Consider the following 11,609-nt stretch of genomic DNA (forward strand, 5'->3'; position numbering starts at 1 on the left):
AGTACACTAGCTAGTAGAAGGGGCCCGCTGGTATGTTGTGTAGTCACGCGTGATGTTTGCCATGTTACCCATCACCACTGAAATGGAGGCAATTTAATCCCTGCAACTGATACATGACCTCCTGTTGGTGTTCCCCCTGCAGCCACTGGTTCTCCTGCAAGATGGTTATCACCTGGCCCATCTTGTCATGGGATTTCTGGTAGGCTCCCAGGATGTGTGTGAGTGCCTCCTGTGCAGTCTGTTCCCTGGGTTGGGCCTCCCCTCGGTGCTCAGCTAACCTCCCACTGGCTCTGGTCCCCTGTGCCTGTGTCCCCTGAACTGTGTGCCCACTCCCACTGACACAGGGACCTTCATCATCTTGCTTGTGTGCTGTGGACTTGGGACTCTGTACAGGTGGGCACACTGTTGATTGTTATGTCCTGGAGACAGAGATTTGAGAACGTCGGGTGGCTGCTGTGGTATTGGAGTCTGATGGGGGGGCCTGTGGTGGACTGGGTGTTGGCTGGGGTGTCCGACTGACCAGTGGTCCCAGATGGGCCAGGGAGATCATCCAAATCAAGACATCCAGAGTTGATATCATCACTAAGGGCGTGTTGTGGTGGAGGACTGGGTTACCGTGGCACATGCTCGCCTCTGACATTGGCTGGGGTACGTATGTAAATGTTTATGATTTGTTACAGTCATTGTCAGTTACATATTTAGCATTTCTGGCTTTCCCTATGGGATGGGTGTTGTCCTTTCACCTTTGGTTAGTGTATGGTAACTGAGGGGGTCATTACAACCCTGGCGGACAGTGTTAAAGCAGCGGAAATACCGCAAACAGGCCGGCGGACAAAAAAAGGGAATTATGACCCTGGTGGAAACCACCAACAAAGACAGCCACTTTAACACATCGCCCGCCACGGCGGTACAGACAAGCAGCGCGGCGGTCACCGCCAACAGACAGGCGGAAGACAATGTACCGCCCACACTATTACAACCCGCCAATCCGCCACCTTTTCCGGGGCGGATTCACTGTGGATAAAAACATGGCGGAAACAGCTTTTGCTATGGGAAAACGCTCACCTGAACATATCCCACGAGGAATCCATGTAGCCGGAACTCCAAATACTCCCTGCCCTTGTGTTTCTGCTCTTCTACGACCAACAGCTACGTAGGCACCGCAGACAACGGTGAGTACTGCACCTACGACATGGGGGTGGGGGGAGGCAAAAGTTAGGGGGACACCCACCAAACACCCCCACCCCCACCCTCGCATATTACAACATACACACCAATGCATTCACAAAAATCACAGTAACAACCCACAATCCCCCCGGAAGAATGAATACACAAAGCGACAATCGGTCAAACAATGTAATGTGCCAATATACATGTCATACAAAAATATACAGATATATATTTGAAAATCAGTCATAATTATATACAATACGAGAAGTAGTGCAGATATGTACATAACAATGTCCATGCACCATCAGTCCAAAAATACATGGGCGAGGCCCACATACGATACCTGACCACAATCGGAGAGAACACTGCGGGGCATCAGATAGAAATACTACAGGCACCTCAGGGGGAAGGGAAAGGGGGGCACCTCAGCCGGAAGACTGCAAAGCCAGATCCACGACGGGGCTCCATGCCCATTGATGTATCCTGGGGAGTGCACAGCCACAGTCTCTCAAGTCTCTACAGTGGGTGGCTTGCCCACTGTGCCATCCTGGGGAGTGCAAAGCCACAGTCTCTCAAGTTGATGCAGGTCTCTACTGGTACTGGGGGGGACAGGTGCCCATACTGGATGAGTCTCCCCATGAAAGGTGGTGTCCTGTCACTGTCCCAGCTGCACATGGGATAAGGATGCATGATGTGGCGGGCCATTCATTCCTACCCGGTGCATTGCCCTGCTCAGCGGTGATTTGCCATGGCCGCCATTGCCCTGTTCAGCGGTGCTTTGCCATGGCGGTCTTTGTCCTGTTCAGCTGTGCTTTGCCATGGCGGTTCAGGACTGTTCAGCGGTGCTTTGGCATGGCGGTCTCTGGACTGTTCAGCGGTGCTTTGCCATGGCGGTCATTGCCCTGTTCAGCGGTGCTTTGCCATGGCGGTCTTTGCCCTGTTCAGCGGTGCTTTGCCATAGCGGTCTTTGCCCTGTTCAGCGGTGCTTTGCCATGGCGGTTCAGGACTGTTCAGCAGTGCTTTACCATGGCGGTCTCTGGACTGTTCAGTGGTGCTTTGCCATGGCGGTCTCTGGACTGTTCAGCTGTGCTTTGCCATGGCGGTCTTTGCCCTGTTCAGCGGTGCTTTGCCATGGCGCTCTTTGCTCTGTTCAGCAGTGCTTTGCCATGGCGGTCTCTGGACTGTTCAGCGGTGCTTTGCCATGGCGGTCTCTGGACTGTTCAGCGGTGCTTTGCCATGGTGGTCTTTGCCCTGTTCAGCGGTGCTTTGCCATGGCGGTCTCTGGACAGTTCAGCGGTGCTTTGCCATGGCGGTCTCTGGACTGTTCAGCGGTGCTTTGCCATGTCGGTCTTTGCCCTGTTCAGGGGTGCTTTGCCATGGCGGTCTTTGCCCTGTTCAGCGGTGCTTTGCCATGGCGGTTCAGGACTGTTCAGCGGTGCTTTGCCATGGCGGTCTCTGGACTGTTCAGCGGTGCTTTGCCATGGCGGTCGCTGGACTGTTCAGCGGTGCTTTGCCATGGTGGTCCTTGCCCTGTTCAGCGGTGCTTTGCCATGGCGGTCTTTGCCCTGTTCAGCGGTGTTTTGCCATGGCGGTCTCTGGACTGTTCAGCAGTGCTTTTCCATGGTGGTCTCTGGACTGTTCAGCTGTGCTTTGCCATGGCGGTTCAGGACTGTTCAGCGGTGCTTTGCCATGGCGGTCTTTGCCCTGTTCAGCGGTGCGCTGCCATGGCGGTCTTTGCCCTGTTCAGCGGTGCTTTGCCATGGCGGTTCAGGACTGTTCAGCGGTGCTTTGCCATGGCAGTCTCTGGACTGTTCAGTGGTGCTTTTCCATGGCGGTCTTTGCCCTGTTCAGCGGTGCTTTGCCATGGCGGTCTCTGGACTGTTCAGCGGTGCTTTGACATGGCGGTCTTTGCCCTGTTCAGCGGTGCTTTGCCATGGCGGTCTCTGGACTGTTCAGTGGTGCTTTGCCATGGCGGTTCACGACTGTTCAGCGGTGCTTTGCCATGGCGGTCTCTGGACTGTTCAGCGGTGCTTTGACATGGCGGTCTTTGCCCTGTTCAGCGGTGCTTTGCCATGGCGGTCTCTGACCAGTGACGATAGTGGGGCCCTCCTGGGCACTGACTCCGGCGGTGGTCTCCTGACCAGTGACGATAGTGGGGCCCTCCTGGGCTGTGACTCTGGCGGTGGTCTCCTGACCAGTGACGATAGTGGGGCCCTCCTGGGCACTGACTCCGGCGGTGGCGGTGGTCTCCTGACCAGTGACGATAGTGGGGCCCTCCTGGGCTGTGACTCTGGTGGTGGTCTCCTGACCAGTGACGATAGTGGGGCCCTCCTGGGCTGTGACTCTGGCGGTGGTCTCCTGGCCAGTGACGATAGTGGGGCCCTCCTGGGCACTGACTCCGGCGGTGGTCTCCTGACCAGTGACAATAGTGGGGCCCTCCTGGGCTGTGACTATGGCTGTGGTCTCTGGACCAGTAACGACGGTGCTGGCGGTTGTGCCTCGACCGCCGGAAATGATGGCGCACTTCTCCGCCGTGACACTCACAAGTGCCTGGGCAGACTTCCTCTGGCCCTTCTCCACCTTTGGTGGAGTCACAGCTGACTCTCCAATCCCCTTGGAACCCATGTTAGTTGTTTTCCCACCAGGAGTCTTAACACGGTCCCGTCGTCCACTTTCCAATTTTGGAGCCTTTACAGGGGGTGGGCTGCCAGTGCCTTGGCTCTGGATCCTACTGCCTGCCCTGGTGGCCGGTGCACTCCAAAAACCTTGAACAGGCACCACTGGTATTGGAGGCTTTTTGGCTGAGGCGCTACAATGGGACTGATGATTTGGAGGGGGGTGGGGGCAAAAAAGTCAACTTTACAGAGGGACAGTTTCTGATGAACACTGGGATGGGTAGCTGGAGGGGGTCTGGGAGTGGAGGAAGAGGAGGTGGTTGTCGGAGGTGTAGCATTAGGTGTTTTGGGTGCAGGTGCAGGTACTGGAGGCTGTCGTGAGGTGAATGGATGTTGGGTGAGTGATTGCCGGCGTTTGTGTACTTTGGGAGGGGGCGTCACAGACACACTGGGGGAGGACACAGGGGACGTGTAAATGGCAGTGGAGTTGGTGAGTGCAGGTGAGCGGCTTGTGGTGCTGGGTGTCCTGGTGCGATTCATGGTGCCTGTAGATGTGGTGCATGCAGGTGTGTGTGTAGATGACACTGGGAGGGAGGAGGGAGAAGAGGAGGAGGGGAACACAGTGGAGGCAGTGGATGTTGTTGTGTCTGTATGTGGCTGAGGCTTGCGTGAGTGCTTGTTGTGTGTGTGGTGCCTATGTTTGCTTGAGCTACTAGTGTGTGTTGACTTGTGTGCATGCTGGTCTGTAGGTGTGCTTGGGATGGGCTGGGGTACAGGAGATTGGGTCTGGGTGGAGGAAGTTGGAGGGGGGAGGCTAGACACAGGGACAATTGCTGCCATCAGTGCTGAGGCCAAAGATTGCAGGGTTCGCTGAAGGACAGCCTGACCAGAATGAATGCCCTCCAGGAATGCATTACCGTGTTGCAACTCTCGTTCTACACCCTGGATGGCATTCACAATGATAGACTGCCCAACAGTCAGTGACCTGAGGAGGTCAATGGCCTCCTCACTGAGGGCAGCAGGGGTGACTGGGGCAGGGCCTGAGGTGCCTGGGGCGAAGGTGAAGCCCACCCTCCTGGGTGAGCGGGCACGGGGCAAATGCTGAGGGGCTGCTGGGAGGGCGGTGCTGGTAGGGGAGGTGGTGGCTGTACCTGTAGAGGTGGGGGGCACAGATGGTGCCGCCACCACAAGGGAGCCCACATCGTCGAACGAGTCTGTGTCGCTGCTTGGTGATCCGGTGGCCGACGTGAAGCTCCCCTCACCCTCCGTCCCACTGGTGCATTCAGAGTCCGTGGTGTGGCCCTCCATGGCCATGTGGGATGCAGCTCCCTCGTGCTCCGGTGCCACTCTACCTCCGCCTGTTGATGCTGATGTACAAAAGGACAGGGAGAGCAGACAAAGGTGGGGGAGACAGAAGAAAGAGGGTTTTAGTGCATGGCATACCGCTACCGTTGGCGGACAAGACAAACGCAGATACCCCCTGCATTACGCCGTGCTCCTGCCCTCTGCACATGCAATTTCTGGGATATGGCCTATATGGCAATGGTGGACATCGGCGCACATGGATGCCACAGGGGCAACTATACCTCGACTTGGCACTCTGCTGAGGTGGGGTAGAGTGCCACATGGCCTACATTACGGAGGGGCCTTGCCTACCGAACTCGCCCTGGCCTAGGGACACCCACAGCCCACCTCCACCACCCAGACACCTCCACTGCACGCAAAGTCCGCAGAATGAGGTTGTACTCACCCCCTTGTGTCTGCTGTGATGCCCTCAAGCGCCCATCCAACTCCGGGTAGGCCACCGCCAGGATCCGGAAAATCAGGGGGGTCATGGTGTGACGGGCACCCCTCCCACGTTGGGAGGCCATCCCCAGCTGAGCCTCCGCCGTCTTCTTGCTGCAGCGGCGACTGTCCTCCCATCTCTTATGGCAGTGGGTGCCCCGTCTCTGGTGGGCCACCACGGTCCAGACCTCCTTGGCGATGGCACACCAAATGTCCCTCTTCTGGTGGGCGCTGACCTACATGACATGCATAAGGAAAGAGGAACAGTCATTACCAACTGCACCGTCGTTGTGAGTGGCCCCCTCCCTACTCTGGCCATGTGGCCCATACATTCCCATGCATTAATGTTCTATGGACTCTGCCCCCTTCCCTCTTCCAACGAGCCCTCTCCACCCAGGCCTAGCCATCCAACGTGCTCCCTGTGTACTAACCTGTTGGTCTGGAGGACCGTAGAGTAGCGTGTACTGGGGGAGGTACCCGTCTACCAGTTTCTTCAACTCCTGTGCAGTGAAGGCAGGGGCCCTTTCCCCAGACGCAGCACCCATTGTTGCTTCCAGACTGAGGTCACAGCAGCACTTGCAGTGTAGGTCCTCTCCTGTTGAAGGTCAGATATCTAGTGATTGAACAGATAGAGAATGGCGGTGACGTTCGCGGCGGTGACGTCCGCGGCGGTGACGTCCGTGGCGGTGACGTCTGCGGCGGGGACGTCCGTGGCGGTGACGTCTGCGGCAGGGTCGTCCGTGGCGGTGCGCATCATCACCGCCAGCGCACCTGTTCATTGGCTCCTGGGACCCATAGGGTCCAATGTTAACCAATGCAGCATTGCGCCGCGTTCTACGACCGCCTAACGCAACGGTGTGTGACGCCAGCGCTGTTACCCCACAATCCCATTGTCCCACTTTAGAGGTCAGGCAGCCGCCATTTCTGGGGCCCACATGGCTCCATTTACTTCTGCGTCACACATAGCTAGGCCTACACTCAACACACATACAGGAAGGGTTTTGTGAGTGGTGTAGTCTTGTGTTTGACTGTGGGTACATACCTGGATGAATAATGACTGGTTCTTCGCTGTTGTCCTTCGTAGGCACCGTCTGCTGGGACATATGAGAAGATGGTGGAATCCTCCGGTGTACCATCCGCTGGTGGACCTGTTGACAATGGAAGAGCGACATGTCATCGTAACCTACCGGTTTGACCGTGCCACAATCCAGGAACTATGTACCCAGTTGGAGCCAGACCTGATGTCACCAATCCGCCATCCGACTGGAATCCCCCCTGACGTGCAGGTGCTGTCAGTGCTCCATTTCCCTGCAAGTGGGTCTTTTCAGACAACTGTGGCCATGGCATCAGGGATGTCCCAGCCTATGTTTTCCAACGTGTTGTCCAGAGTGTTGTCTGCCCTGCTGAAACACGTAAGGAGAGACACCATTTTCCCTGAGGTGGAGGATTTGCCTACAGTGAAAGGTGACTTCTATGCCCTTGGACATATCCCCAACGTCATAGGTGCTATTGATGGTACCCATGTAGCTCTGGTACCCCCCCACAGGAGTGAACAGGTGTACAGGAACAGGAAGAGTTATCATTCCATGAATGTCCAGATGGTCTGTTTGGCAGACCAGTACATCTCGCAGGTGAATGCTATGTTCCTTGGCTCAGTGCATGATGCCTACATCCTGCGGAATAGCAGCATCCCTGATATGATGGGTCAACTCCGGAGGCACCGTGTATGGCTATTGGGGGACTCTTGTTACCCCAACCTTTCGTGGCTATTGACTCCAGTGAGGAATACCAGGACCAGGGCAGAGGAACGGTACAATGAGGCCCATGGGCGGACTAGGAGGGTGATCGAACGCACCTTCGGCATCCTGAAGGCCAGGTTCAGGTGCCTCCATATGACAGGTGGATCCCTATTCTACTCACCGAAGAAGGTGTGCGACATCATCATCGCCTGCTCCATGCTCCATAATTTGGCTTTGCGATGCCAGGTGCCTTTTCTGCAGGAGGATGATCCAGATGCTGGTGTTGTAGCAGCTGTGGAGCCTGTGGAGCCTGTGGAGCCTGTGGACAGTGATGAGGATGAAGCTGATGAAGAAGACAACAGGGAGTCAGTCATACAGCAATATTTCCAATGAGACACAGGTGAGAACATTTTCATTTTTAGCATTACATTAACTTTCACACGTCTACCTCTATCCTGTTTTTCGATTTGAGTCAACATTTGGTAACTGAGTTGTACCCTTCCATTACGGTTTCACAGGTGTGGTTACCTACGTGTCAACTGCTTGCATCCTTCAAGGGCTGGTGATGTGTGACATAGGTATGTTAGCTTTAGAATGGTACACCCATTATGACACTGTCATTGATAATACATTTTTACTGACTCCAGATTGTTTTGTGTTTCAAGGGTGTTTATTGAACTGCTCAGAAATGGGAGGGGGTTGGAAAATGAGGATGGGTGATGGTGGAGGAATGTCCATGGCAGAGTCCAGTCTATTAGTCTCACAGGTGCACTGCCCATCTGGGTATAGGAAGTGGAGCTGGGGCAGTTAAAGTATGGACAGGGCAACAAAGTGGGACGGTGGGGGGACAATCATGCGTGGTCTCTTTTCCTGGCGGGGGTCTTGCCATCTTGCTCTGTCCTGTTCCTGGATCTCAGGGACCGCTTGCGTGGTGGTTGTCCGTCTGCAGGGGGTGGGGTGCTGGTGTGTTGGTCCTGTGGCGGGGCGTCCTGTCCACTAGCGCCGGCGGAGGTGGTGGGCATTTCATCGTCCTGGCTAGTGTCTGGGACCCCTTGGAGTGCCACAGTGTCCCTCAAGGTCGTCTGTATGTCCTTCAGCACCCCTTCGATGGTGCCCAGGGCGGAGCTGATGGTCCTGAGCTCCTCCTTGAAACCCAAATACAGTTCGTCCTGCAGGCGCAGGGTCTCCTGCAACTTGTCCAGAACCGTCGCCATCGTCTCCTGGGAGTGGTGGTATGCTCCCATGATCGAGGAGAGGGCCTCGTGGAGAGTGGGTTCCCTTGGCCTGTCCGCCCCCTGTCGCACAGCAGCCCTCCCAGTTCCCCTGTGTTCCTGTGCCTCCGTCCCCTGGACCGTGTGCCCACTACCACTGCCCCAGGTCCCTGTTGTTGTTGGGGTGGTGGGTTACCCTGGGTGCCCTGTAGTGGTGGACACACCGCTGATTGACCTGTCCTGTGTAGGGAGGTTTGGGCCCGCTGGGTGGATGCTGTGCTGGTGTTACCAGAGGGTGGAAGGTCGGTGTTGGGCTGTGCCTGTGAAATGGGAACCGACTGTCCCGAGGCCCACGATGGTCCGGGCTGGTCATCAGGATCCAGTAGGGCAGAGCTGTTCTTGTCACTGTGGGCCTCTTCTGGGGGTGGAGTGGTGTTGTCTGGACCCTCTGGTGTGGTGACGTTCCTTCGGGTTCCTGCAGGGGCATAAGAGCATGATTATTGCATGTGTGCGTGTAATGGTGTGCAATGGGTGGGTGTTTGTGTACCCCAGTGCAAGCATTCCGGTGTGTGGGTTTGTGTGGTGATGGTTGGGGGGGTGTACTGGGTATGTGCAGTGGGTATGCTTTAGTGAGGGGTGTCCATGCTTAGTTGTGTCATGCAGGGCTTGGTGTTGGGATGGGTGGTTTGTGTCACAAGTACATTAGTGAGGAGTTGTAGTGATAGGGGAGGGGGTGAGGGAGGGGGTGTGTGATAGCATGCAGGCAGGGTGGGGGATATGATAGTTACGAATTGACTTACCAGTGTCCCTTCCTCCACCGACTCCTGCGAGGCCCTCAGGATGCAAGATGGTCAAGACTTGCTCCTCCCATGTTGTTAGTTGTGGGGGAGGAGGTGGGGGTCCGCCGCCAGTCCGCTGTACTGCGATGTTGTGCCTGGAGACCGTTGAACGCACCTTCCCCCGTAGGTCGTTCCACCTCTTCCTGATGTCCTCCCTATTTCTTGGGTGCTGTCGCACGGCGTTCACCCTGTCCACTATTCTGCGCCATAACTCCATCTTCCTGGCTATTGATGTGTGCTGTACCTGTGAGCCAAATAGCTGTGGCTCTACCCAGACGATTTCCTCCACCATGACCCTGAGCTCCTCCTCGGAGAAGCGGGGGTGTCTTTGGCGTGAGATTGGGTGGTGTGTGTGATGTGTAGGGTGGTGTATGTGGTGATGGTTGTGGTGAGTGTAGTGATGTGTGGTGTTTTGTGCGTGGATGTTGTGTGGGTGATGGTGTTGTGTGCCTCTGTGTAGTGGGGTTGTCTATTCTGTGCTCTCTCTCTGTCGCCTTTGTGTCTAATTTTTGGTCGTAGGGGTTTGTGGGGATGTGGGTGTGTGTTTTATATTGTATTGGGTGTGTGGGAGTGTTGTTTGTATGTGTATCAGGTGTGTGTATTTGTAATTATCCAATGTGGCGGTGTTTTTTAGAAGTGTGTGTATTTTGAGCACGGCGGTGTGTACCGCGAATGGAATACCGCGGTTGAAAGACCGCCGCGTGGATTTGTGGCTTGTAATAGCATGGGCGTGTTTCTGTTGGCGTGGAGGTGGAGGTTTTGTTTCCGCCAGTTTATCACTGACCTTTGGTGTGGCGGTGTTGTGTGGGTGTCTGAATTTCGGCAGATTCCAAGATGTGGGTCATAATAGCTGTGGCGGAATGCCGCCGCGGCGGCGGTGTATTGGCGGTCTTCTGCACGGAGGTAAGCGCCTTTTACTGCCAATGTTGTAATGACCCCCAGAGTCTGGGATTGGTAGTGCTACATGCTGCCCATGCATTACTGTTGTGTATGCATGTAGAGCTGGGAGGGGTGTGCTTGCAGTGGGTAGAGCATGCAGAGGTACACAGTTGAGGGTGGTTATGGGGGTGGTTCTCTGTATGGGATGGAGTGGGGTGAACGGTGTCAGGGTGAGGGGGTGACATGCCATGCAGGCATCAGTGGTGTTGAGGTGGTAATGGTGACTTACCAGTGTCCAGCCATCCAGTGATTCCAGTGAGGCCCTCTGGATGCAGGATAGCCAAGACTTTCTTCTCAATGCTGTCGAGTGTGGAGGAGGAGGTGGAGGTCCTCCGGCAGTCTTCAGTATGGCAACATGGTGCCTGGAGGCACTGCACGCACCTTCTGCCGTAAGTCGTTCCACCTCTTTCGAATATCCTCGGTGTTCACCTTGTCCATGATTCTCTGCCATAGCTCCATCTTACTGGCAATGGATATCTGCTGGACCTGTGCACCGAACAGCTGTGTCTCTACCCTGACGATTTCTTCCACCATCACCCGCAACTCCTCATCAGTGAAACAGGGGTTCTTTTGTGGGAAGAAGCCTATTGTGTATTGTGTGTTGTGCAGAGGGTGTTAGGTGTTGAGGTATGGTGTATGGTGTGTGATGCGTGACGTGTGTATTGGTGGTTGTGGTGTGTGTGTGTAGTTCTGTCAATGTATGTGCTGGCAACGTGTAGCAGAATTGTCAAGATTGCAAGGACTTGTGGGTTGTGTGGGGGTGTGTTTTATAGTGCTGTTGGTGGCTGTGTATGATGTGTGTACATGTGCCAGATGTAGATTTTTCAATCTGGTCAATGTTGGTTTCTGTTGGTGTGGAGTGGCCAAATTGACTGCGGCGGTCCGCACCACCTATAGCTGACTGCCATTGAGTGTCCGCTGTGGTGATTCATGGTTCAGAATTTGGAGGGCGGTGTGTTGCAGGCGTAGCGCGGAGGGTGGTGAGTCCGATTGTTTTTTGCCTCCGTTGGGTCTGGTGGAATTGTTGTTGTGGCTCATTTCTGTCGGTTTTCTGTTTGTGCGTCATAATCTGGCGGGCAGATTGCCGTCTCCGCAGTGGTCTGTTTTCGGCCGTCACCACAGTGGTCTTTGGAAAAGACCACCAATGTCATAATGAGGGCCTATGTAATTGCAACACATTCTCAATTACATATCAGATGGATTTTGGGTGCTCTATAAGTTTTCGCCCTGTCTAGTGATGTTAAACTATACTTATTCAAGTAGAATTTGGCCATCTTTTCCTTGTAATAAATTTACGATATAAGTACAGAT

The sequence above is a fragment of the Pleurodeles waltl genome, unplaced genomic scaffold (genome assembly GCF_031143425.1).
Source record: "Pleurodeles waltl isolate 20211129_DDA unplaced genomic scaffold, aPleWal1.hap1.20221129 scaffold_74, whole genome shotgun sequence".
NCBI lineage: Eukaryota > Metazoa > Chordata > Amphibia > Caudata > Salamandridae > Pleurodeles > Pleurodeles waltl.